Source organism: Rhineura floridana, chromosome 2 (genome assembly GCF_030035675.1).
Source record: "Rhineura floridana isolate rRhiFlo1 chromosome 2, rRhiFlo1.hap2, whole genome shotgun sequence".
NCBI classification, from domain to species: domain Eukaryota; kingdom Metazoa; phylum Chordata; class Lepidosauria; order Squamata; family Rhineuridae; genus Rhineura; species Rhineura floridana.
The window spans coordinates 22,466,098-22,493,893 of NC_084481.1; the positions used below are offsets into that span (position 1 = coordinate 22,466,098).

At 42.2% G+C, this 27,796-nt stretch overlaps 1 protein-coding gene and 1 pseudogene across 10 annotated transcripts in view; both read left to right on the top strand.

Annotated features, from left to right (window-relative positions):
* Positions 1–27,796, top strand: part of ANKRD44 (ankyrin repeat domain 44) — a 250,881-nt gene that overhangs the window by 25,981 nt on the left and 197,104 nt on the right. The window contains exon 1 of one of the 10 annotated variants that reach the window (XM_061608151.1): positions 9,023–9,041. The exons of the other annotated variants lie outside the window; for them this stretch is intronic. The gene's annotated coding sequence lies outside the window, so the exon portion shown is untranslated. Of the gene's footprint in view, positions 1–9,022; positions 9,042–27,796 lie in introns of those variants that run through there. 10 annotated transcript variants of the gene reach the window in all.
* Positions 1,719–27,097, top strand: LOC133376067 (uncharacterized; annotated as a pseudogene).

Below are 27,796 nucleotides of genomic sequence, written 5' to 3' on the forward strand. Positions count from 1 at the left end.
TAACCTGTTTTGAAAACCTTCCCAATATGATTTTTATGTGGGAGTAAAGCTGCAATGCTAATTCCACATACCTGGGAGTTAACCCCATTGAATTCAGTAGGACTTACTTTTGAGTAGACATGGTGAGGATTGAAGATCAGTGGGACTTTTGAGTAAACATAGAAAAGGATTGTGTTGTAAATCTTTCTCTCCACCTCTGATCCTTTATTTAAAGCAGTTAAGCAGGGCTTATTTAGGTGTCACTGCTTTTATTTGGCAGGAAGCTAATGCTTACTTTAAAAAAAAGTTTTGCAATGGCCAACTGGTTTTGACAATAAGTTATTATATGGGGTGTATGTATTTTTGCATCTCGTGTGTGTGTGTGTGTGTGTGTGTGTGTGTGTGTGTGTGTGTAATACTTCCAACAATCCTGTGAAGTAGGGTTTGAAACCAAGGCAGCTCACAACAAGAAATAAAGCCATTTAAAATCCAATAACCACAAAACAAATATAAGCCAGTTGCAAAACAATTTAAAGTGGTCTGATTCTGAATTTTGGATTGGGTGAGTGAAGTTCCTTATTATTGAATTGCATGCTTCCATGTCTGAGTAAGCCCCACTGAATACATTGGAACTTGCTTCTGAGTAAACATGCACTATAAATATCTTTACAGGTTGCGTAAATAATAAACATCTTTGACATTCATGCTTATATAAATATTTTTTCATACTATGTCTTGATATGTATCTGATTTCATATTATCGTTGTAAATCAATTATTTACAAATGATTATTTCGTCTACATTTTAAGTGTGCCCTTCTCCCTTGGTGTAATCATGGTCCCCCTCTGTTGTTTTCTCCCTGAGGGGCAGATTAGGCTGAGAGATGGTGTGTCGCCCAGTACACTTTGTAGCTTATTTCCATTTTTAAAGGTTAATTACAATTATTTATATGTAGGCAAAGTTTATGAAGTAATACAGATCCATTTAATACATTTAATGCACATCCAACTCGCATTCAAAGCACATGACTTCCCCTAAAGAATCCTGGGAAGTGTAGTTTCCCCCTCATAGTTATAGTTCCCACCAACCTTAACAAACTACAGTTCCCAGTTTTCTGTAGTGGGATTCATGTGCTTCAAATATATGTCGAATGAGCTTTAAATGCATGGTGTGGATTTGCCGTAGCATGCTGTGCATTCATTAGTGAACTGAAAAGAACAATTTTAAAATATACTTTTTTAAACAGGGGGGCTGTAGCTCAGTGGTCGGGCACATCCAAAATTCAATCTCTGGAAAAGACTATTGCCTGGAATTCTGGACAGCCAATGCTAGTCCATGTCATTTATACTGAGCTAGATGGTACCAAATGGCCTGACTTGGTACAAAAGAGGAAAGAGATCCAAGGGCCACATTGACTCTGAAATTTATTTATTTATTTTATTTACAACATATATATACTGCTTTATTGCAAAAAATCTCAAAGCGGTTTATAGAAAGAGTTCAAACAATAAGAAAGAGCAAAAACAGTTAAAGACAGATATTTAAAAACATTCAAAATAATAAAACCAATGACGAGTGAAAAACAGATATAAAAACATAATAGCTTCTGCATGCCTGGGTAGGGTTGCCTAAACAAAAATGTTTTTAGCAGGTGCCAAAATGAGTATAATGAAGTTGCCTGCCTAATGTAGTGTAGTAAAACATGTACACAGTCAGCTGAGGTGGATTTTGAAGCAGGCATGAAGTATCCTCTGATCCCTTTAATTAATGACCTAACATTTCCTCTCCTTTTCTTTTGGTTTTGTTGGCCCTTTGGAATATTATGGATCCTTTTTGTTTTCTGGCTTCAGCATCTACTCAGTGAAGATGTCTTGAGGCAGAAATCCAAGATTCTTGGGATCCCATGGCTAGATGCTCTGGGACAAAGACTACAAAAATCATACTTTTATAGTCAACTCATGTCCAGTGACAGCACACTTGAATGTCTACTAGTTACTAACTCTCCCAAGTACCTATCATTAGAGAGATAAAGATGCCACCTTCTGATAATTCTGATGGGAATGCTGATCTCCAGTTGGAAAATGAATCCAGAGGAGATAACAACTAGTGCAAGATGCCCAGAAAACCCTCAAAATGTGCCATGATGACAACTCCACCTGTGGAAAAAAAATGGCGCCCGAGCCTGTCTATTTGAGTTCAAAAGAGACCATCCAGAGAAAAGGCCTCTTTGTCATTATTTCAGACAGATTGGACTAGGGTGTAAAACAGTATTGCTCTGAGAATGGCTCCTTATTTACTACAGTGATACTGGTGTGTACTCTACTGATCTCTCTCCTCTTCAGCCTTCTCTGGCAATTGCTTGAGATCTTTAACGGCCTGCAACTTCAGGTGCTGCCTTCATCTCCGGCTATCCAGAGATGGCTTCTGTGTTGGAATTGCTTTTTAATATGCTTTTAAACCTTTTTTAAAAAAACAAAACAATATTTTTAAAAAATCTTTAAACTTTTTAAAAAACATTTTTAAAGTTGTTTTATTTTAATGTATTTTAATGTCTGTTTTTATGATGTTTTAAAGTGTTTTTAGTGCTTTTGTTTGCCGCCCTGGACTCCTGGTGGAAGGAAGGGTGGGATATAAATCAAATAATAAATAAAGTAAATAATGTAAATTGACAGGGACTTCCAAAGCATAGGTACTGCCACACTAAAGGATTGATTTCTTACAAGAGCAGAACAAGTACTATGTGGCACCCATAACATGGAAAGCACACCTTGAACTTCGCTGAGTAGCAAATCGGCAACCAGAGCAGATTTCAGAGCGGAGGTGTTATGTGCTGATAGGGTGTCATTCATGTCAACAATCGTGCCGCAGCATTCTGCACTAACTGCAGCCAGGACCGGAGCTGGCGTGTTCGGCGCCCCCCTGCAAATTATAAATCGGTGCCCTTACCTTTTATAATTTTTTTGGTTCATTTTTCAATTCAAATGTTATAAAAAATGTAACAAGGCAAATAAGGACAAATAAGAAAATCATTATGGAGTAGGAAAATGTTTTGTGTGAATACTAAAATAAAGTAAAATAAAGTGTGTGTGTGTGTGTATTGTCTTTATTTAGCAAAAAGATACATAGTTACACGAATTTAGCCTTACGTGCTTTCATGTTTGTGAACTTATGAATTAGTTCACTAATGTTTAATTGGGAACACACATCACGCCTGGGCAGCCATTTGTGTCCCTTGCCCGGCCCTCAAGCAGCACTGACCAAGCCATCCCTCTGGCTTCTATTCTTAGTCACAGCTGGCCAGCCAGAGAGATCCCTCCCTTCAGTCCAAGCAGGAGGCAGCTTCCTTCCAGCTGCCACTGGAGGAAGATAAGGGTGGATATGCCTCCCCCCCCCCGCAGCTTTGGACACTCAGAACAAAGGCATATGCGATAGACCTCTTGACTTGAAGAAGAGAACTGCTAGCAGTGATGTGCATGGGTCGCTAAATGCTCAGTGTGTGTGTTTGTGTGTGTGTGTGCGTGTGAGAGACGAGAGAGAGAGAGAGAGAGAGAGAGAGAGAGAAAGAGAGAGATGACAGGGGCGGTACATGCAAAACATTAACATGTGCATGTAAAACATTAAGCTGCCAGGCAGAAAAAGTCAGCTGAGCCTTCACCCTGATAGGCTAGTTTTTAACATGCAAGATTCCTCTCGCCCCGTTGTGAATAATTCTATGCAGGGATGGCCTTCCAGATATGGTGTCAGACTCCAACCCCCATCATCCCTGACTATTGGCCATGATGTCTGGAGCTGATGGGCACTAGAGTCCAACAACATTAGGAAGGCCGCAGGTCGGTCGGTCTCTCTCTCTCTCTCTCTCTCTCTCTCTCTCTCTCTCTCTCTCTCTCTCTCGCTCACACACACACACACACACACACACACACACACACACACACATGGTTGAACACATGCTGCCACCTGGAGAGTTGGAGTCCAGGAAAAAGATTTCCTCTACGGTTGGCTTAGTTACCAGAAGCTACAACGGAAGCATATTAAGCTACCTTATAACATCAGACTAGTACTGCCAACAGTGACTGGCAGTGGTTGTCCAGAGCTTCTGGCAGAGAATTTTTTCCAGGCCTTGCTACCGATGCAGGGGATTGACCATGCGACCCTCTGGTGCTCTGCTGCTGAGATGCTGGTAAAGAAGGCCCCAGCCTGTAGTGTCCCCCCAATAAAATAGGAGTGGGGGAACCTATGGCCCTTCCTGGGCTCCAAAGCAGGTCCCTTGCTGGGGGAGGGCAACTGTCTTTCTCTCCCCTAATTCCCCATCCCCCCAAATAAATAATTAAATTTACTACAGAAAAAAAGACCTGAACTTACAAGATCTGAACAGGGTGATTTATAACAGATGGTCTTGGAGGCCACTGATTCATAGGGTCGCCATAAGTCGTAATTGACTTGAAGGCACATAACAACAACCGGGCTAAGTGGTGGTTTTACCATTGCCTTCCTCTGAGGCTGAGAGGCAGTGACTGGCCCAAGGTCACCCAGTAAGCTGCATGGCTGTGTGGGGATTCAAACTCTGGTCTCCCAGGTCATAGTCCAACACCTTTAGGGAACATTTAATCTAGCCTACTTGCTTCTAGCAAGAAGGGTTTACGTGCCCTCAGGCCAGGCCAATTACCAGAAAGCCATTGTAGGAAGAAAGGAGTCTAGTGTTGCAGAGATGTTAGATGGAAGCACAGATGGATGCCCCTGAAGGCAGCAATTCTAAACATGCTTGTTAAGGAACTAAGTCCCATAGAACTCTAGGACCTACTTCTGAGTAGATATGGTTGCAGCCGTGTTAAGGACAAGGGAGGGCATTCTAGGCAAGCAGTTGGCAACTGCCTGTTAGCATTGTGCTGTTGCTGAAACTTGACTGGGGAACTTCCACAAAGTTATCCATAGGCCACTGCAACTTTATGTGTTGGCTACTGTTCTATCAGTCTCTATTCAAAGAAAGTGAACAATCACAATTACACAATTACCTCTAGTATTAAGGTAAAGGTAAAAAAGTGAGGAGAGAGAAATAAAACCAATAGCACCAGGTTAGAAACAAACTTACTCCCAGATCAGTCACAGTCTTCAGAAGGCTATAGCTGATGGCAACAGCACCATACATTTACTATAGCATTATAGCACTTTAAACAGTCGTTGTTATGTGCCTTCAAGTCGATTATGACTTATGGTGACCCTATGAATCAGCTACCTCCAAAAGCATCTGTCGTGACTCACCCTGTTCAGATCTTGTAAGTTCAGGTCGGTGGCTTCCTTTATGGAATCAATCCATCTCTTATTTGGCCTTCCTCTTTTTCTACTCCCTGCTGTTTTCCCCCCCATGATTGTCTTTTCTAATGAATCATGAATCAATATATCTATAATTAGTAATAAAACTGAATGATGTACGTAAAGCATTTTTTCTCTTTCCCTTTTCTTATTTATTATTATTTTAGTACTACTTTGTAATTTTCTTTTCCTTAATAAACATTATTTAAAAAATATTATTAATAATAATGATAATTAATTAACTCTGCACAAGCCTCTACGCACTCTCAAAATTGCTTATGGGGGGGCATGGATGGTTTGAAATGGGTTTACTTTGGAAGGAAGGAATTATTTGGAACAAACGTCCGCTGCCAGCCAAGGGAGGAGGGGAGGAAGACAGAGGCCACCACTCATCTGCTTTGCGTGCCATCGAGGGAAACAGGTTCTTCTCCCGCTCAGTGCAAGCACGCACCTCATCCCCCCAGCTAGCAACCATCGAGGTGAGGCTCACCAAGCACAGACGGGGCAAGTAGCCACGAAGGGCTGGGGAAACAGGTTCTTCTCCCGCTCAGTGCAAGCATGCACACACATCCCCTCTCAGCTAGCAACCATCGAGGCTCACCAAGTACAGCAGACGGAGCAAGTAGCCACGAAGGGTGGGGAAGCAGCTTCTTCTCCCACTCACTGCAAGCATGCGCACACACCCTCTCAGAGCGAGCTGCCCAGAAGCCCATGCTTCTAACACATGTCTTTCGTCCACCAGTCAGAGGAGCAGAAGACTTCCCCTGCTCCCTCTGTTAACAACCAGCTCGCAAAATTCCCAAAAATGTAACAATCGGCACTCGCGACCGGTATCCAGCATACCACTGCCTCACACCCTCCAGATCCCCTTGGATCCAGCCACCATAGCCAAGTGGCCAGCCAGGGATGAGAGGGCTGCCCTCCAACAACTCCTGGAGGGTACCGTGCGTGCCCTGCTGGCAAACGTCCTCCTCAATGGCAGTGTCCTCTTGCAGTGGAGCTGGCCTCCCTTGCTAGCCGAGAAATGCCTCCGGCGCCCCTCAGGCGTTGCGCCGTCCTGCCATGCTTACCTTGCTTACCGTGTTACGCCGGCCCTGACTGCAGCCCCCAAATCAGGTGCATGGGTTTTTTGGTGACCTTGGCCCGATATGAACCCATTCTGCTACGAAGGCCCTCCTCCGGGTTCCGACTCATAGGGAGGCCCGGAGGGTGATGACAAGATCTAGGGCCTTCTCAGTGGTGGCCCCCGAACTGTGGAACAGTCTCCCCGAGGAGGTGTGCCTGGTGCCGACACTACTATCCTTTCGGCGCCAGGTTAAAACCTTCCTGTTTCCCAATGCATTTTTAACTTAAGTTATTGATTTCTTTCTGTTGTAACTGACTTTTGATCGTTTATTGTTATATATTATATGTTTTTATTGTATTATATTGTGTATTTTATTATATTCCTTGTTGTTCACCGCCCAGAGAGCTTTTGCTAGTCGGGCAGTATATAAGTGTAATAAATAATAATAATAATAATAGTTTTGGTTAAGAACCCTGACTTGTTGTGGGATGCTGAGTTTTCTGTCTTACTCACAGGAATCTTGTTGTGGTTGGTATGGTATTGCATTTAGGAGATCATAACTGTCTTTTGTTTTTCTATTTGCATTTCATTTACCTCTGACCTTACTCCCTTAATCCATAGAAGCAACAACAGTGGTTCTATGTGGTCAGCTCAACCCCCTTAAACCCACTGATCATGCACCTTGTTATTTGCATGACGATTTGTTTCTTGCCCAATAGTGGTAAAAAGAAAATTCACATACTGGTAAGTGTGGCTTCAATTGCTGTTGTTCCCAAGCTACTGCCTGTGAAGGTAGACTAAACCATGTGTGTTTTCTCTCTGTCAATTATTCCTCACTGGAATTGGGTTGCCTGTCAAAGTGAGTTTATAGCAGCCCATAGAGTAGGCAGCAAAGAGTAGAGAATCTTCTTAACTCTTATTCATTTGTCAAACCCCCCTCTGCAGTGAAGGGTGAAGTTTGTAAAGAAGTTTGGAGCTGCCATGTTAAAAGACAAGGCAGGACATTCCAGGCAAGGAGTTGCCAACCCTGCTTGGATATGGATATCTTTGCAGAGGATCCCTGGTCAAGCGTTACCAACAGCACAATCCTAACAATATCTACTCAGAAGTACTGTTGAGTTCTATGGGGCTTAGTCCCTTAGCAAGTGTATTTAGAATTGCAGCCTTCAGGGGCATCCATCTTTACATCTCTCATCTAACATCACCACAAATTAGGCTCCCTTCTTCCTACAGTGTTGTACAGGTGACTGGCCTGGGTGCTTAAATGTTCCTTACCCAAGCTCTCTAAGCAGGTGAGAAGGAATGATCCCATCACTTCAGCTGGACCTAGGAACACTTTCATTTAGCTAGGATTTCTATCTTAATTTCCAATCAGAGAAATTTTTTTGTTTGAGTGGTATGCTTGAAGCAACTGTGGTTGATGCTTAATGTATCATGCTTAATGGCATTGCTAGGGCCGCCCACTATGACATTACTAGGGCCCACCCCCATGGCATCACTAGGGCCTGCCCCTTAAATCTCAGGGTTTAGGATGCTTCTGAACTGGCAACCCTACTCTGGAGGATCTGGATTCTAGGGGCCTGAACCATGAAAAAAAACCTTTACAAAACAATTGTTGGTACAGTAGAGCCCCGCTTTTCGGCAGCCCGCTTTTCGGCATTCCGCTAATATGGCGGCTTTCAATTAGAGTAAAGCCCCACTCATACGGCGCTTGTTCCGCTTTTATGGCCTTTTTTGGGTGTCAGGCGCCATTTTATTGACGGAGTTCTGCTTTTAGGCGGGTTTTGCTTTTAGGCTGGGGTCTGGAATGTAACCTGCCGTATGAGTGGGGCCCTACTGTAAATCAATATATCAGAGAATGACTATAATATCTGCTGCTTAATCTCAGCATATCCAAGTCTCCTGTAAGCACTACTATTAATTGATGTGATTCAGACATGGCAATGCAACATATACCTTGAGAGTCTCAAGCTGAGACCAGAACTGCTAGGCTCCAGTTCAGTTTCCAGAACTACTAGGATCCAGTTTACAATTCACAGAACTATTAGGCCCCAGTTCATATAATGACTAGGCCCCAGTAGTAGGCCTCAGTTCAGTTTACAGAACTACCAAGCCCAGTAGTAGGCCCCAGTTTACAGTTCACAGAGCTAGTAGGTCCCAATTCAATTTACAGAACTTCTAGGCTCCAGAGGTAGCCAGTAGGTGCAGTTCACAGAGCTACTAGGCCCCAGTTCACATTTGCTGAATAAGCATTTCTTACATTTGTTTTAAAGGAACTGTCAGCTCTACACTGCGTCAGCAGTGCCGGTGGGGGGCTGGAAATTCCTGGGTGGTTGGCAGGGAAGCAAAGTCCTTAGCCGGCAGTCTGGTCATAAATCTGCCAGGTCTAGGAGGAGGGGAGCTGATAAGGGCCAGGCTTGTCCGAAGCGTACTTGCCGAGTCAGGAGTCCAGAAGTGAGGTCAGTAGAGGTCCGGGATCAAGTGCCAAGGGGTCAGTCCGAAAGAGGGTGCCAGGAAACTAGGAACACAGAAGCCACACCTGACATTGCAGTCAGCAACAAGCTTCAGCCAAGGTGTGCCTTATAAAGAGCAAGGTTGACAGCAGGTGTGAGTCCTCAGCGTTTGGGCCTGAAGGAGACAGGCCTGCCTCTCTTCTGCCTGACCTTCTGCTGTCTACGTTCTGCAGGTGAGGGGGGAGTATCCTGTTCACTGTCTGTGTCTGGCTGCAGGGACTCTGCTGTATCTGGGGTGCTCTGCAGCTGAGGGGGAGAAGGAGCTGGATTCTCAGGAGGCTCTTCCATGTCTCCTTCTGAGTCTGCTGCTCCTGGGTCTGCTGCTGTTACTCCCGAGTCGTCCTCATCTGAGGAGTCCTCTGACGGGGCCATGACAGGAACAGTACACTACCGTAGCAGATAAAGAGAAAGTTAATTTATATATGTAATATATGGGAGTGTGCGTTACCTCTTATTGTTATTTGGTCTGTGATTAGAACATGTTGGAGCATTTCTAAATGTGTTTTGGCATTGTTTCAAGGTGAAATTAACATTATGGAGTACAAATACAAGTCTAGAGCACAGAAGAGAAAAGTGAGAAAAGTATGAAAAAGTAAAAAAAAAAATCAGGCAACTGTATTCAGCCTGAGCTTTATTTCAGAATCATCATGAGGTGATGAGAGAGATAGTGGAAGTTAGTTATTGGATGCTGAAGCATTATTAGAAGAAGAAAAAACTAATGAGGATTCTGCTGAAGTAGAACAACAGATATGCACGAGTACTGCACAGGATAAGGATAGATTGGTCTCGTATCTCATTATTGAATACTTCATTGTGAATTAATTTGCTTGTAAACACGCCAGAAGATATTTGCATATTTTTATCTTTCATTTCATTCTTGTGAGTAAAAAAAAGGGACGAGAGAAATCATATGTTGCATAATCTGAAACTCTTGTTCTTCAGACATGAAGTTAATATTAGTGTACAGTGCTAATGTATAGTACTTGCAGGAAATTTAAGATCACCATGAATTTTCTGGACCTCCTTTGTAGGTCCTGTACTAAGTAAAAAAAAAAAGTTAAATTGTTTACACCATTGGAAACAGCATAAAAATTAGCCTGAACTGATATAAATTGCATGTCTCAAAATAATGTTGTGTATAATAAAAAAATTGGAGCACAAAAATCATGAATTTTTCAAAGCTATTTTGAACAGTTTTGTTTTTAATAAACACATTAACTATCCTGTTCTGACAAGTGTTTTTCATTTTTTTCAATCTTTCTTGCCCTAAGTTACTTGAAAACTTGTTTAAAGAAAGTAGTAACATTTGGTTTCTATGAAGATTTAGGGAGAGGGGCCCCAATCATGCATCTTGCCCTGGGTCCAGTGCCAGCGCTCAGCGGCCCTGGTGTATGAACTGAGGATGGTGGTGTCATCTTGTCTTTCACCTTGTGGAGCAAAATGTCTTGGACTGAACCTGATGAAATATTCCTCTCCTCTCCTCATTTTAATATGCACTCTGCTGCTCTCGCCTAACTGCTTGGGCTCTAAAATTCTGCAAAAAGAAGAGAGGCAAATGCAGGGTTGTATTCAATGTACTGCTAAATTTGTACTGCTAATTTTCTAAAAAAAATATGTTTTTAAAGATGTTTGTTTTAATATATTTTAAAGTCTGTTTTTATGATGTTTTAGTGTGTTTATAGTTTGCCGCCTTGGGCAGGATATAAATTTAATAAATAAAATAAATAAATAATACATTCTAGGAAGTGGGAGGTGCAATTATCATTGTATAACAAATTGCTGTTCCAAAAGAAATCTAACCAAAATATATGCCTCTTCTGGAAAGTGACTCAGGGAATCCTCCGAACAGTTATAATGTGACAAATGGGGAGGAGCAGTGATGTATACAAGTCTGTTCTGTTATGTGTATAAGTCTCCCAGGGTGTGTATGTCATGAGCATTGCTGGTCATTGAAATACGAATGGCATCCAACAGAACCTCATGCTTCTCAAGGTGTGTATTTCATCTCTATATGACATGAGGCTTGCACCCTTTTTCTGCTTGACTACAAAATAGGGTTTTGGTTGTTGTGCAGACACTTAAAAGAGTGCCCTGGCCTGTCTGAATCCTCAGAGTTTTCCAGTGGCGATCTAAGGACCATGCTCGACCTTATGATTTGTATATGTTGGATAGAGCTGGACAGAAAGGTAAAGCTTGCATGCTGCTTCCTTGTAAGTCTCGTTGTTCTGGAAGAATGCAGTACATTCTGACCTTTTAAAATTAAGCCATGGGAATAGGTAGGAAATGATTTACTTACCAGTTTAGCTGTGCCACTCTGGGAATTGCAAACCTTGCAAGTGGGCTCTGGGCTTGTCTGTAAGGTAGGGGCAGCCAACATGGTGTCCTCCAGAAGTTTCTTGACTATAGCTCCTATCATCCCTGCCCACTGGTATACAGGCTAGGGCTGATGGGGTTGTAGTCCAACATTATATTGAGGGCACCTTATTGGCTAATCCTGCTGGAAGAGGCTTTATTTTCCAGTTAAAAATCAAAATTATCATCTTTTTTTAAAAAAAATACTATATTCTAACTGTGTTTGGAATAGATATTAGTGATACAACTGTGTATACGTGGGACAGTTGCATTTTTGGAAGGATGGAGAATGGATGCTAGTCAACCTTTGAAAATATTGAGGAAAATATTTTCTACTTCGTTTTTTTTTTTGCTGATCTGGTTTGTCTATGTAGAGATGCTTGTTCTTGACCAATTCCATACACACCCCGGTGTCGGTATTTAGGAAAAGGTTTAAAATGACACTAAAGTTTTTTGTTCCCAACTCCATCTGGAGTTCAGCAGTTAAAACAGTATGTGGCGTATATCTGTATGATATGAAATGTACATAAAGGCAACTTTAAAAAGTTTCAATTTTGCCTTGTTGCCATAATGAGAATTTAGGGGTTGTCATACCTAACATCTTGAGTAGTGAACTGGATCCATCATCTAGGTCATGGGATGACTTACCAAGTTCAATGACAGAGACTGAATCTTATATTCTCAATATTAAGGCTTCACCATTTGCAATCATTTCTCAAAATCAGTGGTTAACCCGTTGTACATGCAAGAAAAACTGATGGGTGGAGTACAATTGGTGCCCTCATACTTTTGATCCAGTGGAGGCATCTGCTAATAGAAGAGGAGGGGATGGTTTTTGCCAGTTCTCCTTGTACTCTCCCATGCCACCTGCTACCCTGGAGTTGATTTGTGGGGCACTGCAGGCTGCAAGGGAGTTGGCAAAAATGGCCTCCTCTACTCTTTAGTTAGCAGGTGTCTCTGCTGGAGCAAAAGCCCTCAAATGAGTGCAAGGATACCAAATGGTTTTCACCCCTAGTCTTCAGACAACCCAAACTGCAATCTATAGCATTTATCTGTATGAAAAATAGGGAACTTGTGGCTATCCAGATGTTGTTAGACTACAGCAGGGATGGAGAACCTGTAGCCCTCCAGGTGTTGTTGGACTCCTATTCCCATCAGCCCCAACTAGCATGGCAAATGGTCAGGGTTTATGGAAGTTGTAGTCCAAACACATCTGAAGGGCTACAATTCCCTACCCCTATGCTGTACAAAGGGCTTGTTGCAAGTGATGCTAAGGAGCCCTTTTGGTGTGGGGTGTGACTCTTCTGAGTGTTCAGATGAAGAGTGCCACATTGAATGCACATTTTAATCAGTGTAGCTATATAATGTGTTTAACAGATATAGGAAATGCAAGCTAATTAATTTACTTAACACCTTGATTTTTTTATTTGCATTCAGATAATATTACAATTGGAACACTAAATATAAGTTTGTAGTATATAATTACCACATCTATAATAGTACAGTTGCTAATTCAAATCACAGCCATTAAAATAAGTATGACACTTACAGAAATGGTAGGACCATCACTCAATTAAATAGGTTTTTCCTGATTAATCACGTATGACGAAAGTTGTACATGAGTAAGACAATAATTCTGAAGCAGATTTTATATTTATATATTTAGATAAGAAGTGCCTATTATTTTGTTGTGGCCCAAACTCCTCACTCACTCTCAGCCAGTCCTCCCAGAGCTGCATGCCAGTAGTGGGTTTGGCTAAAAGTGGGTTTGGCTAGTACACACACATGCAGACACACACAAGCACCCTCCCAAAAAGATCAGCTGAGGAGGTGACGTTATTTTATGCTCTCTACTCATCAAATGATCTATCTAATGACTGGGAAGGGGGCAATTTGGATCCCCACCAGGTTGCTAAGCTCTGCCGACTCCAGCACTGTGTTTGCTTTAACTTTATTTTCTTTTTGCTGCTGCCGAAATCAGCAGAGTCCTAGGAGTGCAGATAAATTTGTTTGGGGGGGTCAGATAAGCCCCCTCAAACTGTGAGTTAGCCACTCCTCTTTTTCAAACAATGTTTCTTCTTGTGTGGAAGAGAAGGGACAATTAATCTTTTTAGATGGAGTCTCATTCTGCATTTTTAATTATTAGTATTTGTCTTTTAAGGTGGGAAAAACTTAAAAATCTACCACTTCATTAATTGGTCGCATCTTTTCAGTCAATCAAAAGGTTTTTAATTTAGAATTTGTTTGCTAAGGTCATTTGATGTAAAATCGTGCACTTTCTTTGCAAGTGGGGTGTTATAAAAGCTGACCCACATCTCATGAGTTTGTAATTTACTTCCAATACTTGTCTTGCAACAGAAGCTGAATTTGTTAGTATTTCACCATTTGTCAGCCAGAATTACATAAAGATCTAAGCATTTCCTCACTCTCACACCAAACCCTTCTTACTTCCGCAAAAAGATAATCTGGTATGCAAGTTAAAGGAGGAAGTAGAGGTTGTGCATAAACATCTTGTTACAGTACATTTCTCTGAACATTATGAAGACTTTTGTGATGACTTTAAGATGACATATACATTGTATTTCATAGGCTGGGGCCCATTTCATCAAAATAATCTGTTGTGAGGTTGTGATGGCGTGCATAAATAAATTTGTACACTGGAAGCTCATTAGAAATCTCTAGTAACTGATCAATAAGTATCACCCTTACATTTACCTCTCTAGTCATAGGCCTGGTACAATGCTGCGAACCCACCCTGTTGTTCCTTGATGTTTTCATGTAGTTGCAGGATTTTAACCACAGCTTCTGAATTCCCCTACTGCAGAATGATTTAATCTTGGCTGGACAAAACCAAAATGAAATGGCAGAAGTTAAAGATCCTTGTTGACTCTGTGCTTTGTGCCTTCAGTTTGTTTAATTATCTCCCCCAGTTATTGATGCTCAGAATTAGAACAACATAGGGCTTACTGACATTAGCTAAATTATGAGAGCATGAGGCTTTCAAAGCTCAGTGTGCCAAGTTATCTGCCTGTTTAATCTTCACTGTTTATTCCTGGAACCTTTTTATCCTAAATTATCCTACTAACTGAATCAATTGTTCATATATTCATCTCTGGACTTTTACATGGATGAATATATAAGCTCATGACAGATGCTCTTGGAGGTCACTGATTCATAGGGTCGCCATAAGTCGTAGTCGACTTGGAGGCACATAACAACAACAACAATATATAAGCTGGCAATTTTGTTATGCCTCTGTCTCTCTCCCCCGAACCTTGGACAGATAGCAGGATTCCTATAATGGGTTATCAGACTGTGTACACATCACCGTTTACACTGCATCCAGTGCACTCCCACTGCTAGTTTTTGAAGCCACAATCCATATTGATCCTGTAGTTTCTTGAGAAATACCGCTGTTTGATGTGTTTTTCCTTCATACCAGCTTCAATCCAACTGGACAACATAAGCCACATTTACTTTGCAGTAAAGCCAAGTGTGTACGTTTGAGACAGCCATTGCAGATGAGTGTGCATGTGGAGATGACAGCTTCTTGATTAAGAATTCTCGAGGAAGGGGTTCAGGGGCGGGGAAATGAAACAGGTCATGTACGTCGAGTGAATACATCCCTGGACCTTCTCTGATCTGTACAGCAATGTGCAAATGCGACTTGAAATGCAGCAAGGAGAAATGACCTAGCCGCATTTTAAACTGCTAATGCATACAAGGGATCCTGTTTCGCACCAGAAGCCAAGAGAGTAAAGGCTGTTATAACTTGGGTGACCAGCCGCAAAAGAGGAGAGGGTGCTTGTCAGCTGGCAACCTTGCTGTTTCTGTGATGTCCCCAGCCCTGCTATTGTTTTCAGTCCTAGCCCCTAATTCATTTTTCTCAGCTCAAGACATTGCAGAGCATTATATGCATGTGTGAGCCAGCCCATACTGCAGGGCTGACTTCTCCAGCGTGGTGCCCTCCAGATGTTGCTGGAGTCCACCTCCCATCACCCCTGACCATTGGCCATGCTGGCTGGGCTTATGGAGAGTTGGAGTCCATGAACATCTGGAGGGCACTGGGTTGGGAAAGGCTGGTGAAGTGTCACCAGTCCAGGCAGTATTGTGGTTTGCAGAGTTCTGATGCTTGGAAACAGCAGACCAAGACTTCTCCTGTAAACCTTAGCGCCAGTACATCCAAATACAGGTATGAGTGAAAGTGGGACCATCTCATGCTACCACCTTCCATTGAGATGAAACCACAAGCTATTGTTTTGTGCAGCCATATCCTCCGTATCTGCTCTGATTAGAATACTGAGGTTTATAGCTCATAGAATTGCACTGAGACCACCCAGATCCAGTGGTGAAATAGGAATCTGTTTCTGGTTCTTTCGCACCATGTATTAAAACCTGCTGACCTGAAAGAGGGATGTGGGGCCTACTAGGGGACTCTGTTATACCAAATAAAGGTCACTAAAATGAATGATGGGACACATGTGTCAGGAACAAATTTGAAACTGTGAGCGCTGATGCAAAAGAGCCTGCAATTCAGACAAGCTGTTCACAGTACAGCATGCAAAACCAACCAATGGATTCTCTCCACTCTCTTATATTTTGTTAAGAAAATATTAGCAATACACCCAGCACACAAGTTTTGGCTGCCCAACATCTGTTTGTAGTAACCTGCTTTCAATATGTGGTAGGCAAAGTTTAGATTTCAAGCCGCAGATGTAACACATCAAACTGTTTAAGACAGGGCAAAAAAACACTATCTGGCCATGTGTGCTCATTCTTGTGTTGAGAGATTCTAGAAACAATTTATCTATATAGATTGTGCCCTCATACTGCTATTTTACATAAGTTTTTTTTATTCATCTCTATGGACTTGGAGAAATGCAGCTTCAGTTAAAACAGGCCTAGCTAACCAGTGACCTGCTGGACTACAACTCCCACCATCTTTGACTGTTGGCTGAGTCTGATGGGAGTTGGAGTCCAGCAACATATGGAATTCCATGGGTTCCCCAACCCTGAATTAAGAGCTCTGTCACATTTGCTCTTAACACTGAATTCAGTTTCACTCCCCCCCTTCCCAGTGCAGGATGGGTGTATATCTCTGCAGTTATGTGGTGGAGTGGGGCTTAAAATGCACCCTGGTTATCATAATGGAATGACATCACAATGTATTGCAATGTTCTTACGACAGTAAGCTACCTGTAAGGCTAGAATATTTTTGTGTGTCAAATCAAATAGTGAGCACTTTCATGAGTGACTAGCAGGTGGGAATTATCTTCTGTTAATCTCTCCACAGAGCCAGTGTGGTGTAGTGGTTTAGGTGCTGGACTACGACCTGGGAGACCAGGGTTCAAATCCCCACACAGCCATGAAGCTCACTGGGTGACCTTGGGCCAGTCACTGCCTCTCAGCCTCATGAAAACCCTATTCGTAGGGTCGCCATAAGTCGGAATCGACTTGAAGGCAGTACATTTACATTTTTTAAATCTCTCCACATCTTTCATGGTCAAATGGTCAAAGCCTTTGAAGAGTAGACTTTATTACTTTGTAATCTCTAGAAATGTAACACATAATTGGCCGTATACAAAAGTGTGTGTGTTTGCTGATTAGTTCTCCTGTCAGAGCAATGTTGGAGTTCCTTGTTAACTATGTATAAAAATCCCAAACAAAAAGTATGTCATCCTTCTAATCTGTTCCAGCAGAACTAGGTGACCCAAGATATTCCAGGTACATGGCTTGCAAGAATCAAGGAAGCTCATTCCCAGATGACAGGAGACAGGCAACTGCTATCTGACTCAAGGATAGATATTAAGAAAAACTAAGTTTGAAAATACCTTCTGCAAGGTTAACCTTGTTTGTCTTGCATAGCTGGCATTGCAAGGTTTTAATATTTTCTAGTGTACACATCCTGCAGTGTTTTTTGAATAAATATGTTTTGACTAAGTAAGCTCTGAGTTATTCTCTTTTAAAAGTTCATTCTATCCCATATGTACTCGGGACTATTTATCCACCTACTAATAAAGTGAGTAGTAAAGGTAACTAGGAAAGACATTGCACAATGCCCAGACAATTCACAGTAGTCATCAAACGTCCCGTTCAACTTTGGGGCCCATAACTTTGCATAGGTGGTGACAATTGTTATTTTATGGTGATTTCATGGGAAGTTTAGCCATAGCAGTAAATCTACTTTCTGAACCAGGGCTAGATTTGTCTTAATTACATTGTTCACTGCTTTCTCAGTTCAATTTAATGTAGGGGGTGTTTTTCTTCAGTCATGGTTGCACTGAGTCATGTTTTGCTCAAAGTTACACTGCATTTGTTGTCATAAAGCTGGCTAAATAGCCGTTCTTGCAGATGCATATTTTGACAAGATGGTTGCACTGCACCAGGAAATCGGTACTCAAGTTGTTAGCCTTGTCAGAGAAAAATGAAGCAGAAGTGTACCAGGGATTAAGCAGCTAGGTGTTAAAATGGCCATCTTGAGGTGAAAGTATACTATTACTTTCTGTACTAGTACAGAATCACAGGGCATGATTAGGCATGAGCGGGGTTACAATTATTGTGCAACTCCAGAATGTGCATTGCTCTGGAACGGAAACTCTTAGATTATTCCTAGAAAATGTGCAAAGGAATCTTTAAGCTTTGTGGGGTTCAGTAAGGCCATCTGCAGTTTCAGAACAATATTATACTTTTAATAGAATTTGGATCAAAATGTGTGGTTTGCTATTTTAATTCAGCACCAGTCTTTGCTCCTCAAGGGGCAGTGAAAGCAGCATGAGTTCTGTTATTACAGATGTCTGCTGCTAAATAATCTGCAGAAGTTGTTTGCAACTGTTGGCATGTAATCAAGCCGAATGAGAAGTCTTTAGGGACACAGCTTTCATTTTTCATTATGAGAAACACCCACAGAGGTATCCTGGTCAGAATTTTAAATCTGCCCCTGCCACCTCTCCTGCGTCAGTCAGGGCATCTCACTTTCCCTTCCCTCACCTGTGAGACTAAAGACATCACCTTTCTCTTTGCCTAGATTTGACACTTCTTTCTCTGAGAAGCGGACCACTTTGTTCCCAGCAGGTTTGGACTCCACAATGAATCTTGCTGTTTGTGGGGCAAGGTGTTCTCTCTCACACAGAAAACCTTCCACTTGCTCATGATAGAGCAGGGGTTCCCAAACTGTGGTCCATGGACCACCAGTGGTCTGCAAGCTTCATTCAGGTGGTTTGTGACATGTCCATATTAAATATATTGATTTTTAATTGTACTTTTATTCCTTCTGTTTCTTAAATTGTATTTTATTGAATTGCAGTTTGAATTCTAAGGAATGCAATAAAATAGAATATAAGAAACCAATAAAAATACAGTTAAATATCAAACAGCATCTAGCACAGTGCATTCATTACATTTGCTACAACAGGCAGAAAAATAATCAAGTGGTCTGCCAAGACCGTTAGCACTTTTCAAGTTTGGGAACCACTGTCATAGAGCATTTCCAGGGGAAATAATCCTAATTAGCCAGGGGTGGGGAACTGGTAGCCTGCCACCAGGCCCAGCCAGCAAGGCCAATTGTCAGACATGATGCAAATTGTAGTCCAATAATACCTGGAGGGCCCCATGTCGACTCCCCCAGTCTATACTGTACTTGACTTCAGAATGTTCAAAATGTCTTTTGCTGACCCTGTTTTCAGATGCCCATCCTTTTCCTGGGGTTGGTGTTGTTTGCTATATTTGCATCCTGTTTTTCCAACAAATATTGCGCTTCTGGCTCACATCAACAGCAAGAGGGAGGGAAGCCTGGAGGCCTTACCCTTCAAGGTTATAAACAAAAAAAAAAAAGATGAGACACCCAAGGGAAGGAGAGTGGAAGGAAAGGGCAGATGAGTTTCTTAAGGCCAGAAAAAAGTGATGAACTTTAAGTGGCCAATTATGTCCAGTTGGGGCCAGGCAGATCTTCCTTTGCTGGTGGTTTTGTTTGAATAGCAGTGAGTGGTTCTTGTTCCTTTGGCCAATGAATAGGACCAGAGCATCCTTCCCCTTTGCTTCTATAGTCCCAGGGCAACTGTTCAGCTAGAGCCCAGTGTTCTAGCAGGGAGGAGGGAAGTGAACTCTCTCCAACTGCTCCTTTTCTGGCTGATGGATTGGGGCCAAGCTGGCCTTCCCCTTCCCATTAAGTTTTTCACAGCTGGCGGGGGTGTCTGTCTGTGCAGCTCTGGTCCCCTGGCAAATAGATAGGGCCAGAATCTGCTTCCCTTCAGCTCTGCACTGTCTTGGTCATATGCCAATTCATTCTTTTTCAAGTCTAGCCTCTTAAACTATTGTAAACACCTTGATGATTACTGGTTGGCTCTGGTTACATTCCACCATTAGGTTGATTGGCTTGTTCCTGGAAGTGTTGACGCTCCAAAAGATAACCTTTCAAGCTATCCCATTGCAGTTCTGAGTGACAGTGAAAGTTGCATCGATTGTTTTTGACAATACTGATGGGTACGTTGTGACCTAGTCTCTATCCCCTGCTGAGGATGATGAGAACTTAATTCTGCTTTACTTCCCAGCCATTTTTTCCCTGTCAGCAAAGAAAATCTGGGTGAAGTATTTGTTTCTGAGACCCTGTTCTGGACACCAGCGTGTCTGGGGTCAGTAACATCCAATTGACGAATTCAGGGAGCAGAGCTGCAGACTCTAAAGCTACTTCAAGCTTCTTAAGTTTTGTGGAACTGTTATGCAGGAAATGTAATATAGAGATCTGTTTCTTGTCTTACATTTTCACAACTCCTTTTACTTTCTATTATGTTCTCACAAATCCTTTCCTGGGATCCTGGAGAACAACTGCCAGGACAGTGTAGACAGTACTGGGCTCTAGGGACAGATAGTCTGACCTGGTATAAGGCAGCTTCCTATGTACCTGTAAAAGTCAAACGAGGATAGTTGTTGCACAACTGTATCCATATCTGCAAAATGTAACCTGCAAAATACCCCTGAGAAACAATCTTGTGTGTGCACAATGTATTTGCATGGTTGTGATTTCACTTCTGCTGTGTCAATGGGCAGTCAAATGGAAACTTCACACCATGCTTCTGTTTTCTTTTTGTGTGTCATCTTCATGACAACCTACAAAGTAGGAGTCATCAAGTATTTACTGTTGCTGTCATTTTTGATCTGCATCGTTCTGGGAAAGGCATCTATGTGATGCTTTGCCACCACTGATTTTTGAGCAACATAATCCAACCAAATTTAAGCCCTTTTGAACAAAGGAAATGGCCTTATGCTGGTAATGTGTGGAGATCCTGCTAAAACAGTCTTCCGTAACCTGGTGCCCTCCAGTTTTGGACTACAGCTCTTATTATATCTGACCATTGGCTATAATGGCTGGGGCTGATGGGAGAATGGTATCAGGTTGGGGAATTGTGCTAAACTTAATTAATGCTAATTGATTTCAGTGGGTATGAGTTGCATAAAACCCCAAAAGTACAAACACAAACAATATTGGAAGAACTATCAGGTATTCTCAAAAGAGCTAAGGAACATATATTTAAACAGGCTTGTTATCTTCTACTTTAAAAAAAAATACTTTATTTGAAAAGGAGAAAAGATACATGGCGATTAACGTTACCAAAATGTTTGACCATATTGCAGTCCAGTACAGAGAACTGTGAAATAAAAAATGATTTGTTTGTTCCATCATTGAGAATGAATCCTTGTGTGCTTGTGGAATGTTGGTTGCTGATAGCGAGCTAATAGAAAATTTAATATGGGATCACTTCTTGGTAATTTCAAAGTAAGCTATAAACGATGGGAAAACAGTCACTGAGAGCAGATGCCTCCTTCCCAGTGCCCCATATGCTCCCATGACCAAATGCATTATTTGTGACTTGCAAATATAGTATCTTGAAGAAGTAGTTCTCAAGATAAGAAGAAAATCTGTAATGCCTGCCATTTTTTATATATTGTATAAGTATATGAAGATCTCCTTCAAGATGAAGGAGGTGTGAAGAAGAACAATATAAAAGAGATGCAAGGATGACAGATTCGTTCATGGAGGCACCATATGATGAAGAACCAGACATTCTAGAATGTGAGGTGAAAGCTGCTCTTAAAATATTTTGAAGAAACAAATCACCAGGCACAGATGGCATACTAATAGAGTTGCTACAAACATTTGTCAATGAATATGGAAAATAAAACAATGGCCCACAGACTAGAAGCGTTCAATATACATCTCAATTCCAAAGAAAGGGGATCCCAGGGAATGCAATATCAAACTATTGCCTCAATATCCCATGCAAGTAAATTAATGCTCAAGATTCTACAACAAAGGCTCTTACCATTTATGGAGTGAGAAATGCCAGATGTCCAAGCTGGATTTAAAAAGGGAAGAGGCACCAGAGATCTTATTGCAAACATACTTTGGATAATGGAACGGACCAAGGAATTTCAGAAGAAAATCACCCTGTGCTTTGTAGATTACAGCAAAGCCTTTGACTGTGTAGATCATGAAAAACTATGGAATGCTTTAAAAGAAATGGGGGTGCCACAGCATCTGATTGTCCTGATGCGGAATCTATACTCTGGACAAGAGGCTACTGTAAGGACACAAGATGGAGAAACCGATTGGTTCCCCATAGGAAAGAATGTGAGATGGGTGTATTTTATCACCCTATTTCTTTAATCTATATGCAGAATATACCATATGGAAAGCAGGATTGGACGAAGATGGTGAACATTGGAGAGAAAAATATCAATAATTTAAGATATGCAGACAATACAATATTACTAGCAGAAACTAGTAATGATTTAAAATGAATGCTGATAAAAGTTAAAGAGCAAAACACAAAAGCAGGATTACAGCTGAATGTCAAGAAGACTAATGACAACAGAAGATTTATGTAACTTTAAAGTTGACAATGAGGACATTGAACTTGTCAAGGATTATCCATACCTTGGCACAGATTAACCAAAAAGGAGACAATAGTCAAGAATTCAGAAGAAGGCTAGGACTGGGGAAGGCAGCTGTGAGACTGTTGTACACCGCCCTGGGAGCTGCTAGCTATAGGGCGGTTTAGAAATGCAACTAAATAATAAAAAATAATAAAAATAACTAGAAAAGGTCCTCAAATGTAAAGATGTATCACTGAACACTAAAGTCAGGATCATTCAGACCATGGTATTCCCGATCTCTATGTATGGAAGTGAAATTTGGACAGTAAAAAAAGCAGATAAGAGAAAAATAAATTCATTTGAAATGTGGTGTTGGAGGAGAGCTTTGTGCATACCATGGACTGCGAAAAAGACAAATAATTGGGTGTTAGAACAAATTAAACCAGAACTATCACTAGAAGCTAAAATAATGAAACTGAGGTTATCATTCTTTGGACACATAATGAGAAGACGATTCACTAGAAAAGACAATAATGCTGTAAAAAACAGAAGGGACTGGAAAAAGAGGATGGCCAAACAAGAGATGGATTGATTCCATAAAGGAAGCCATAGAACTGAAGTTACAAGATCTGAACAGGGTGAGTCATGACAGATGCTGTTGGAGATCGCTGATTCATAGGGTCGCCATAAGTCGTAATTGACTTGAAGGCACATAACAACAACAAATAAGTATAGCAGAAGTACATCTGCATCCAAAAAGTTAAACCTATAATTAACTTTATTTGAAAGAAATTGTCCAGGGTTGGCTCCAGGAGTTGGCATTCTCAGGCACCTGCTGAGGCCCACACTCCAGCAGGGGCCACAGTGCTATTTGCCAGAGCCTTCTCAACCTGCTTGTTGTTCCCGCCTGTTCACCTGCCCTCTCTGAACATTCAAGCAGTGGTGAGACTTGGAAGAAGGAGCAGCTTTCTTTGCTTAGTTTGTGTTCTCTGTCTGGGCTGGGCTGCAAATTGAGTCCAGAGGGAGAGGGCAAGCATATGGGCAGTGGTGACAGTGGCAAAGAAGAGGTGGCTTACTTGAGGAGGAGGGGTCCACTGAAGTCATCTTGTAGAACAATCCTTGCAAAGCCTAGAGTCAGCATCGACAATGTCCTGTTGGCACCTTGAAGACTAGAAAATTTATTATGGCATAAGCTTTCATGAATGGGGTCCACTTCAACAGATACATCTGATGCCATAATAAATGTAGTTAGTCTTTTAAGATGCCACAATACACTCTGATTTTGCTGCAATAGACTAACATGGCTACTGCTCTGAGAAAAAGCCCTGTAAAATGGCTTTGGGTGCTCTAGAGAAGAAGCAGAAGGACATGTTGTGTTGCTTCTTTATGCCTTTAGTGTAGTGTATGAAAAGTAACTTGTAATGGGGGGGGATGAATGGGGAAGCTGTTTCTGGATATGGACTGTGTGCATTTCAACACACACGTACACACACAACCGTTTTATGATCTGTTGGGATCTTAGAAAGAGGAAGCACCATGCACCTGAGCATTTTCTCTGGCCCTTCTTTAGAACACCTGAAGCCACTCCCACAGTCTGTTCCGAACTGTGTTCATTTGGAAGTCTCTCTTGAGTTCAAGAAACTTGCTTAAGAGTGCTTAGGACTGTGGTACTAGACTAGATATGGATTTGATGTGGGTCCCGCTATCTGCTCTGCCGTGGACTCAAGTGGTCATGAACCAAGATTTACTCTTGGTAAGCCTTTTTCACCCATGTTGGCCTGAAGGGGGAAAAAATAAGCCAAATCCACACATGCAGTAGAATGAGGTAATGGAACCCTATATGACAGAATACATATTTGTTTGTTTGTTTGTTTGTTTCTCCGTCCTTCTGTCCCTGCCTCCCGCCCTTTCTCCCAGTAGGAGCCCAGCATGGCAGGACTATACCACTTCAGGAGTGCTCCCCCATCTGTGTATTCAAAAAACAAACACAAAAAACTTCCTGCAGGTAGTAGGACACTAGCACATAATGGGGAGAGGTTCTTGGCCATCCTGTCATTGATATGATAGTCTTGTACTTTGTAGGAACTTTTTTTAATTACAAGAGGGAGCATTCAAATATGATTCCCTCACCTGAAAACTGAAGTAGTACAGCCTATTCTAGTGGTACAGTCCATTCTATCTCATTCCCACTTCACTCTGCTGCATCTGTAGGCCAAGCTGAGTGCAAGGGTTGTCAGTAAAGGGTGTGCTTAAGTATTATATTAAAATGATAATTTACCAACAGATTTACTCAATCATGTCTCAGTAGTTTTTACAATTTCCCAACAATGTAGGCAAGTATTATTATTTGCATATTGCATCTGAGATTATGGTTGCAACGAGGTGAGTTTGGGCCGGCTTACCCATTGGCTGATCAGATTTTGTCTCATGTCACGTAACCTGCAGGGAACTCCAAGAATGTTATTAACTACACTGATATGGCTGTCCAATAACACATTTTTCTGGGTGGCCCACAAAAATACAATGCAAAACACTAAAATCGGCATAAAATTGTTCTGACTGACAGAGAAAGAAGTGAAACAATGAATAGCACAGACATACAATAAAACATGAATCATAACTTGAGAAGCAATTTATAAAAGCACAAATTGTTTTAAAGGCCTGGATGAATTTGTTTCTCTTCACAAGATGCTGAAAAGACCATTAGGATGGCACAAGGCAAACCTCTCTGGGGAAGCTGTTCTGTACCTGGAGTGCCACCACCAAGAAAGCCCCCACTCTGGTAGCCATTTTGTTAACTCCAAACATAAGAAAAGCCCTACTGGATCAGACCAGTGCCCATTTAATTGAGCAGCCTGATCTCACAGTGACCAACCAGATGCCTTTGGGAAGCCTGCAAGCAGGACCTGAGTGCAACAGCACTCTTCTCACTTGTGATTCCCCTCAACTGGTATTCAGAGGCAGGAAATTGGAGCAGGATGTCTAATTAGGATCTTAACTATAAGATTGGTATATAAGGGAGAAGGTGCTTTTTCAGGTAACCTGTTCCCACACTGTTAAGTATTCAGTTTTGGAAAATCCTTGCTGCTGCTTCCACTCTTGACTGCTTTGATGCTTTCTGCACCCACAGTTCATCTTTGTGCTGGTAAAATGGCCACCTGAGCGAAAACTGTTTTATCAGCAGCAGGCGGCATTGGAAGTGTAAGGAAGGACTTGACCAACAGGGGACAGTTAAAGCAAGGGTAGCCAATGTGGTGCCCTCCAGATGCTGCTGGACTACAACTCCCGTCATTGGTCATGTTGGCAGAGTTGTCGTCCAATGACATCTGGAGGGTACCACATTGGCTACCCCTGAGCTGAAGGCTGTACCTTCCATACAGGACAATTCAGTGTGCATGGAGAGGTGAGTGTTATTTCTGGAGGGGGTGGGATTATTGAATGAGAGGGCATGGATCCTACTAGCAAATTTTAGTCTAAGCTTTCTCTCTGTCTGAACCTGTTTTGTCCATGTGTCATTAGCTAAAATGTTTGGCTCATTTTACTGCCCTAGTTGATGTGAACAGAGGGATTCGACAGAACTCACTTCCAACTCACATACATTCCCATTTCTGGCTGTCAGTCTAGGTCAGTAAGAGAGTCCCATGTATCTGTTAACTGCTGATTCTGTTACTCAGTTATGTAGTCTATCTCTGTTTACAGTTAGCAGGATAATCCATCATTTAGTTGGAGAAATCCATCACCGTGGCAGAATGCTGCTGCCTTTAACGTTAAGGGACGCTGTGTGATACGTCTGCCACACTGTGATGACAACAGTGATTGCATCCAATATTAATGATGTAAGTATATGGAAGCAAGCTGACTGCTGGAAGATGCCCCTGTAGAGCAGTTGTTGCGATTCCATTTTATTGCTCCTCCAAAACGGGCTCTGCCTCACAGCTTCAAAAGTCTGAAAAAAGACTATACATACCTGTTGCTATAATGGCTTTTAAATTGCTATGGTATTGTATGAGGTATTTGTTTAAGCTTGTTAAGGAAATATCTCCACAATATACCTGATTCAGTGAGACTGTTCCTATTGTGGTGATGTCCAATCGATCAGGGAGAACCTCACATTACTTTGGCATGTGTGGATCTAAAGTCAACACAGGGGCCAAGGGGGCCTTTTACAGGAACAAATTGGAGGGAATGTGCTTAATTCTGCTCAGATTGCTGAGCAGTGAAATAAAACCAAACAAAGGTCTTAGGGTTGGGGATGAAAAGTTCTATCAGTTTCTTATTTTTCTCATCTTAAATTCAGCTCTCTACATATCTGCAGCAATCGGTGATTTTTAAAAATTAACTAGGGGCTCTGACCCTGTTCACTTCGCTCACCACCACCCCTACTGTCGCCAGCACCTCCCAGGTTGCCTGCACTCCCCATCCCTCCCCTTCAAGTTGCCAGTGCTCCACCCTCTTCCCCCCCATAAGTCGCCATCCCTTGACCCATGGGTCACCAGTGCTCCCCCCTCTCCCTGCACATGGAGCATCAGAGCTCTCCCTCCCTGCTTCCCTCCCTCCCTCCCACCTCCTTACACATGGCTCTCACTCCCACCCACTGAGGCCCAGGCAAGCCCTCTCAACTGGCACAGCCTCTGCCTTTGCCCCCCTTACTCACTCACTGCTGGGTGCTTCTCGCTTGCTGCCACCACCAGGTGCCTCGTGCTCACTTCTGCACCTTGATCACCTCTGCCGCACCTCAAGCACCGCCACCACTGGGCACCTCGTGCTCACTGCTGTGCCTTGCTCACTGCTGCCGCCGGCCCCTTGCTACCACCACCGAGCACCTTGTGCTCATTGCTGCTGACGCTAGGCACCTCATGCTCATTTCCACACCTCACTTGCTGCTAGGCATCTCTTGCTCGCCACCATCACCGCTGCTGCCCCACCTTATTTTGCCTCGCCTCGCCTTGACGTCATGCTATCTGTGAAAGCTTCTGTGCAGGTGCATGCCTGCGCAGTTCACGGGTAGCGTGGTGCTTAGAAAAAAATATAATAGGAAGAAAAATCCTCACAAAAATTCTCCAGCATTTTAGTACAAATTTCTCCTAATAAACACATTTTTGTAGGCAGTGTAACAAATGAACAAATTTTGCAAGCAATTTCTCATCATATAATGCATTTTTGTATGTTATTTTCACTCATATTCATTTTGATGCACACTTCTCTGATATAAGTATTTTTGTAAATGTTGGTTGGTTAGCAAACCACATTCAAAATTCGAATCAGTGCTTGTTTTAGTTCTTGTATGGTTTTGGAAAGTGCAAATTTGATAGATTTGGCTTGAAATGCGAACTGAATCGAAATTGGCACCCATCTCTACTTAGGGTGGAGTGCAGCATCAGGGCTGTCTATTCACCTTTCATGTGCAACTATACACATGCATGCATATATTATTACATGCCCCCCACTTCTCCAATGTTGAGATTTTCCAGGGCCGCAGTGTCTACCTAACTTTAAAGGAGAGATCACTGGAGGCTTAGGCATTGTGTAATATTTCTGTTTACATACAGATATCCAGATTGAATATGGGAGGATGCAGACAACTTAAACATCCAAACAAATCAAATTCTATTGCCCCACATTGGATTTCAACCACAACTGCCATGGTCCACCTCTTTGGCTTGGGTGTTGGGGACATGATGCCTCAGTGGTTCCACTCCTACCTGCA